General features: G+C 46.1%; 1 non-coding gene across 1 annotated transcript; it reads right to left on the reverse strand.

Moving 5' to 3' along the window:
• Positions 1-2,931: 2,931 nt before the first annotated feature.
• Trnat-ugu (transfer RNA threonine (anticodon UGU)) lies at positions 2,932-3,005 on the reverse strand. The gene has a single exon. It is a non-coding gene; the product is annotated as a tRNA-Thr (tRNA).
• Positions 3,006-7,663: the final 4,658 nt, after the last annotated feature.

A 7,663-nucleotide genomic window follows, 5' to 3' on the forward strand; every position in this document is an offset into this window, starting at 1 on the left:
CTTACACACTACTTAACCTAAACTATCCTAAGGACAGACACACACACACCCATGCCAGTGGGAGGACTCGAACCTCCGCCGGGACCAGCCGCACAGTCCATGACGGCAGCGACTTCGACCGCTCGGCTAATCCCGCGCGGCAAAACTATAGTTCCAGATACATTACATATTCTAAAATCTAAACGTGTGTTAATTTGGAATCATCACAATGTAATATTAAGTGCTTTTTAGTAAAGCTTTCCATAGTTTTGCTCAGAATATTTACACTATGTAAGGAGCTTATTTAATCAAGTGATTAAAGTTATTTCTTTGTCAGAACAATAAAGCTGAAAAAAAGTGATAAACTCCCATTTATAAAAGTATGCTGCAATATCCGCCTCTTAGCTGTAATTTGAGTAAAAATGCTGTGAGACGAAGTGGCATTTTGGATGTACTTTAACAACTTCCAGAAGTCTTGATCACACTTTTTATTAGTTCTAAAATCGCCTTACGTATTTAGACATTCCATTATTTTCAAAGGCCGTAAAATACGACAGAATTAACGTTATGTAATTAATAGAAAATTTTTCAGCAGATACATCGTTTCTCGTCAACATTCTTAACCACGAGACAAGTTGACGAGAGAGAGAGAGAGAATGTTGACGAGATACAATTTATTTATTGAACAATTTTCTATGCTGGTATGACATTGTTTTCTATTGTATTTTATAGCCTTTGAAAATGACACAATATGTAAACAATTAAGGCGGATCTGGGAATAATTAAAAGTGTGGTCAAGACATTTTAAAGTTATTAAATTCGCTCTTAGAAGTAACTGTAAGTCTTGTTGATATTCTTCACGGGTTTGCAGCCGTATCATGTCGTCGTCCAGACACTATATTTCGGCGGACCAGCTGGCCGTCATCTTCAGGCGAGTTAATGCTTCTGCACTGCTTCGCCGGAAACTGAATTCCAACCTTTTTTTTCCTTTATTGTATTTCAATTCCCCATCGGGGTGGGCTGGCAGCAGCATATGTGCTACTCTTCAGACGAAAGACGTAGAACAAACAATAGAAGACATTTAAAAATAACAAAGGACAAAACATGGTGAACATAGATATAATAAACATCATGGAAGGCAATAGACAAAAAGGGGCGACTGTAAAATAGACATAAAAACCGCAAAAAAGCGCACACAAAAAACCACACACTGGGACAATTAAAAGAACACAAGGTGCAGTATGACCAGAGCATAAAAGTATCGACGGATGGCACATAACAAACACTGACAGTAACACTAAGTACAAGACCAGCACACAATTAAAATCACACCTCTCGACGCACAGGATAAACAGCACTAAACACAACACTGACATGGCACAAGGATCTGCCAGGCGCAAGGAGATGAGGGAGAAGGGAAGAAGGGCGGGAGGGGAAGAGAGGGGGGGAGGTGGGTGGGGGGCACGCCAGAGAGAGCCAGATAGGGAAGGATGTGAGAGGGAAAGAGGCAAGGATGGGGTGCTGGGTCTCGGGGGGGGGGGGGGAAGAAGGAGGAAAGTCCGCTGTGGGAGAAGGAGAGTAGAGGAGAAAGGGAGCCCTGGGGAGGGGAGGAACAAGGCCAGATTATAGTTGGAAGGAAGGGTATATGTCATGGCGAAGTTCATCATCCGGGAGGGGGAGGTGCTGGAAATTGCCCTGATGAAGGAGATGGAGGGTGTGGAGGTGGAGAGAGGGAGGGATACCACGATAGAGGCATGGCAATTTGTGGGGGGTGGAGAGGAAGGAGGAAACCAGGGGGTGGGGGGATCAAGCCCTCAGACAATGTAAAGGATGTGGAGATGTTGGAGGAGCAGGAGAAGGTGGGGGAAGGGGTGAGTTCATACAGGAGTCATGTGGGGGAAGGAAGGTGGATACGGAAGGCAAAGCAGAGCGCATGGCGTTCGAGGATTTGGAGGGCCTTGTAAAATGGGTGGGTGCAGAGATCCAGGCAACGCTAGCATAACAGAGAATAGGACGGATGAGGGATTTGTAGGTGTGGAGGATGGTGGAAGGATGCAATCCCCATGTCCAGCCAGATAGGAGTTTCAGGAGGCGGAGGCGGTAATGGGCTTTCTGCTGGATGGTCTGGAGGTGAGAGGTCCAGTTGAGGTGGCGGTCGAGGTTGAGGCCAAGGTATCTGAGGGTGGGGGTGAGCTGAATGGGACCTCCATAAAGGGTGAGGTAGAAATATGGAGACGGAAGGAGTGGGTGGTGCGGCCTATGATGATTACCTGGGTTTTGGAGGGGCTAAGATGGAGGAACCACTGGTTACACCAAGTGGTGAACTGGTTAAGGTGGGTTTGGATGGTGTGTTGGGACGGTTGAAGGATAGGATAGAGAGCCAGGAAGGCGGTGTCATCAGCATACTGGAAAAGGTGGAAGGTGGGGGTGGCTTGGGCATATCAGCCGTCTACAACAGATAATGGAGAGAGGAGAGGCCAGAGCCCTGGGGGACGCCAGCAGTGGGATAAAAATACGGGAGTTGATGTTGTGGAGGGTGACATAGGAAGGCCGGTGCGAGAGGAAGGAAGCGACCAGACAGACAAAATTGATAGGCAGGGAGTAGGTTTGGAGTTTATGAGTTCCAACCACAACGACGGAAACCTTTATACACCATGGACAGAGCACCACGCGTGTGCGAATGATGGGCAGCGCCTCCTGGCGGCAAGTAGACGCGCAGCGCGCCAGTGGGAGAAGACGGCAGAAATCCAATGATCGAAAAGAAGACCGTTGTTGTTTACTGTCGGACAAAATCGGATTCCATATCTTACTTAGAGGAAAACCTTTATCCCTGTTAGTAATATTACTTGATAATTTAATTTCAGTGGATTCTTTAAGAACATTACAATGAAATGAACACCCTTGCCTGCTTACAAGGGTTGACATACGTCAACGGGGACAGATGAAAACGTGTGCCCCGACCAGGACTCGAACCTGGGATCTCCTGCTTACATGGCAGACGCTCTATCCATCTGAGCCACCGAGGACACAGAGGATAGCGCGACTGCAGGGATTTATCTCTGGCACGCCTCCCGTGAAACCCACATTCTCAACGTATTGTCCCACACTACATTCGTAGTGCCCCCGCCCATTGTACTCATTACTCGCGGCGCGCTGCCGATTCCCGTAAGAGTTCAGGCACTATTTGTGCATTCGCACAGAAGAAGATGGTCAAGTGGCCGGTGAGCCTTAACTATATATATATATATATATATATATATATATATATATATATATATATAAAGATGGTATCTGTTCTTTCGGACATGTCCGAAAGAACAGATACCATCTTAGTATATATCTTTAAGAACACATTCCCAATAGCGAGAAGCAGGAGCGATCAATTGTGTCTTGTCATACATCATCCTGGTCCTTCGTTAATGCAGTGTACCGCCACTACCGATTTATCAGGCTGGAACAACCGAGTGTGCAGATGATGTGGCACACTCGGTTGTTCCAGCCTGAGAAGTCGGCTGTGCGCTGAACAATGAGCTCAGAAAATCTTGTGCCTGCGCCAACATGGTACTCGGCCGCCAGATCTGTCACAGATCGCCGAATATTTGATTTACGGGGCGGGTAAGCCTCCGACCTAATGATGCCTGCACGGCCAACACCTTGTCACCTGCGCGTCGTTACACCCTCCTTCAACCACATTGCGTAGACGTTCAGGAGTATGTGAAGAGCCGACCAACTTCGTCGTTTCCGAGATGCTCATGCCCAGGGATCGAACCATAAGAATCTGGTCTTTGTCAAAGTGGCTTATGTCAGTGGATTTCCCCATTTGCTGCTCGTATCGCTAGGATGATTACAATTTGTCTCAGCTCCGCTTATACACTGAACTTCGCTTGTCCAAAAAACCACCAGAAGGCATTTAATCGCACAGTTAATATGTTGTAGTGTTTTGGCTCATTAGTTTATACACTGACGGAAAAAAACACTGCACCAAGAAGGAGTCGTGCAACATAAACAAAGGTGGTAAGTGTCTTTTTCTGCATCTGAAAGATAATGCCTATTCAGATTTCTTGCCAGTCCCACAAGAGTGGCGCTAGTGCCACCAATATGAGGATGCAAATCAGGTTTGCTTTAAACACACGTTTTGACGGTCGTGAGCATTAGTTTACCTTTGAGACTGGACGTGGTGAGTTGACGTTAGTTGAGAATACCTTCAAGGAGACAAAGATTACCAACAGCTCACTGAGTTTCAACGAGGTCGTGTAATAGGGCTACGACACGCTGGATGTTCAAATGGTTCAAATGGCTCTGAGCACTATGGGACTTAACTACTGTGGTCATCAGTCCCCTAGAACTTAGAACTACTTAAACCTAACAAACCTAAGGACATCACACACATCCATGCCCGAGGCAGGATTCGAACCTGCGACCGTAGCGGCCACGCGGTTCCAGACTGTAGCGCCTATAACCGCACGGCCACACGGGCCGGCACGCTGGATGTTCCTTCTGCGATATTGTAGGAAGACTTGGCAGGAATGTAGCCACTGTATACGACTGTTGAGAGCGGTGATCACGAGAGTGTGCGGTGGCAAGAAGGCCGGGCTCCAGACGGCCCGTGGAACTACAGAGAGGGAAGGTCATCGTGTTCCGCGTTTGACTCTGGCGCATCGTACTGTATCTGCAGCAGCAATCTGAGCAGCATTGGCACCACAGCGACACAACGACCTATTACAAATCATTTACTTCAAGGACAGCTCCGAACCAGACGCCTTGTAGCGTGCATTCCAGTGACCACAAGCTACCGCCGTTTGCGATTTCAGTGGTGTCGAGCGATAGCTCATTGGAGGGCAGCGCGGAGGTCTTTTGTGTTTTTTGACGAAAGCTGGTTCTGCTTCGGTGCCAATGATGGCCATGTATCGGTTAGAAGGAGGACGTTTGAGGGCCTGCAACCAAACTGCCTGCATGCTGGACTCACTGGACCTACACCTGTGGTTATGGTCTGGGGTGCGATTTCATGTGACACCTGGAGTGCTCTCGTGGCTACCTCACGCACCTTGTCTGCAAATGTGTACGCCAGTCTGGTGATTCGACCTGTTGTACTGCTATTCTTCAATAGCATTGATGGAGGTATTTTCCAACAAGATAACGCTCGCCCACATACCGCTGTTATAACCCCTCCTTCTCTAGAGAGTGACCACATGTTGCCTTAGCCTGCTCGACCACCAGATCTGTCTCTAGTCGAGCACATACGAGACATCTTCGGACGACAACTCCAGCGTCATCGGGATGACGACGGTTCAATCCCGTCTCCAGCCATCCTGATTTAGGTTTTCCGTGATTTCCCTAAATCGTTTCAGGCAAATGCCGGGATGGTTCCTTTGAAAGGGCACGGCCGATTTCCTTCCCTATCCTTCCCTAACCCGAGCTTGCGCTCCGTCTCTAATGACCTCGTTGTCGACGTGACGTTAAACAACACTAACTAATCCAGCGTCATCTACAAACAGCATTAACGTCCCTGTACTGACTGGGCAAGAGCAACAGCCATGGAACTCCAACCCACAAACAGACATCCGGCACCTGTACAACACAATTCATTCACATTTGCATACTTGCGTTCAACATTTCGGCAGTTGCACCGGTTATTAATGTACCAGCACTTCACATTTGCAATGGTTTATCTCGCACTTACATTAACCTGTGATCCAGCAATTGCTAATCACTTAAATATGTCATCTAGAAAAAATGGTTCAAATGGCTCTGAGCACTATGGGACTTAACATCTATGGTCATCAGTCCCCTAGAACTTAGAACTACTTAAACCTAACTAACCTAAGGACATCACACAACACCAAGTCATCACGAGGCAGAGAAAATCCCTGACCCCTCCGGGAATCGAACCCGGGAACTCGGGCCTGGGATGTCATCTAGACAAATATATTCCCGAAATTTCATTACTCTACATTAACTGTTTTTTTAATGTTGCGATTTTTTGCTGTCAGTTTATTTTCTGCAATGGAATTATCACTTTTAGACTACTCTGTAGCTCTGGCTAAGATGTAGCCCCTTACCCGATGCTGTAAGCGGTCGTCTGGTGCCGGATACAGGCGGCTATCCTCGCGACCTCGTTCTGCGTGAACCACGGTCTGCTGCTTCTAGGACGAGGCCCTCTCTGGCTGCGTTAACACAGTCCGGCCGTGCAGGCGACAAATGTAGGCCGACTCGCCCTGAGGAGCCACGAGGATCTGCATCACTGCAGCAGAGCAACAAAACGTCAGCGATAAGCCACGATGTTACCGCAATGGTGGTATCAGTGATATGTCGTCAGACTGCCTCGTGAACCTAAAAAATAAAAGGGAGAGAATACGGAATCAGTATTGTGGCTGTTCTCCTAAAATGAAACCTCTTCAGAGACTTTTTCTTTCTTCAGCTGTTTAGATGTCAAGACGGGCGAGTGCATCATATTCTGTTGTTTTCGTTATGATCTGATTCAGAGCCAATACCACTAACGAATGATTATTTGATATAGTCCTCGGAGTTAGCTGATCTTGTACCCTGGTGTTGGAAGAAATTTTCATATCAGAAAGTAAAGAGGCTGTTGGTTTATATTATTAGCAGTTCTGAAATTTTAGCAGGTAAATAAGAACTGTAGAAAATTTTATAAAGTAATTATGACAGTAGACTACATTTGCTTGGATGGCCGTCTCCGAAGTAGGTGTCATATATCATTTATTGTTTTCTTTTTCAGCCTAATCTGTGGCGTTTCCCTTTTATTGACGATGTGTTGTCAGCAGTGATGGGAAAGTTCTTAAAGCCGAAAAATGACGAAGAGAGAAAATCCTACCAAGTATTTTTCGACTAAAACCGCTGCTGGCAACGAAGAGGTATCCTGTCCACTTCAGAATCTAGAAAAAGCAGAAATACACTTCAGTCACCATTCACGATACATTCTAAATGAAGGCGAAACACAGTTGGTGTAAAACTCTCTTAAATAATAGTCCATCAAGAGAGAACAAAATTAATTACGTCAAAATTCCACCTGATAGAGGTTTAGTTGGACAGTAGCTCATATTTAACTTTCAGTCGATATCATTAGGAAAATAGAACAATCTCAGATGGATAACCGTATGAGAGGAGACAGGATGTAACCTATTTAAAGCAACTACTTCGGCGAGACCTAATTTATTCATGGGAACAACTACAGCTAAGATGGCCGGGGAGTACTTGAACCCCATTTGTGAATAATAAGTGCCAATGATAAGTGTTTCAGACGGACGAAATAGCTCCGTTTCATAAGCATTTTCGAGGATCTTAATCAATTTAGACGCATGAACAACTCGAGTAAAGATAGCTACCTAGTAAAGTGTAACAGACTCGTCACAGGATGGTTCCAAGGTGAGCACGTCTCGTTCGGTACCGTCCAAGATTTGCCCCGTCACATTGATATCAGATGCCCTGGGGGGACGGTGGCTATGGGGTTTGGGAGGTGAAGATGGAATGTACCTCAAAAGATTACACTGCAGAAAACAGTGTCTTGGTCATTTGTTAGAGTTTTAAAATTCATGACTTGTTCTGAGTTTGCAGCCACCATCATATCTAATAATGAAAAATACAAACAAAAGCATATCAGTCGGTTTTTCAAACAAGAAAATGGACATGTTACACGTCCGAAAAAAGTGAACAGATTACCCGACGA

Source organism: Schistocerca cancellata, chromosome 7 (assembly GCF_023864275.1).
Source record: "Schistocerca cancellata isolate TAMUIC-IGC-003103 chromosome 7, iqSchCanc2.1, whole genome shotgun sequence".
Classification (NCBI taxonomy): Eukaryota; Metazoa; Arthropoda; class Insecta; order Orthoptera; family Acrididae; genus Schistocerca; species Schistocerca cancellata.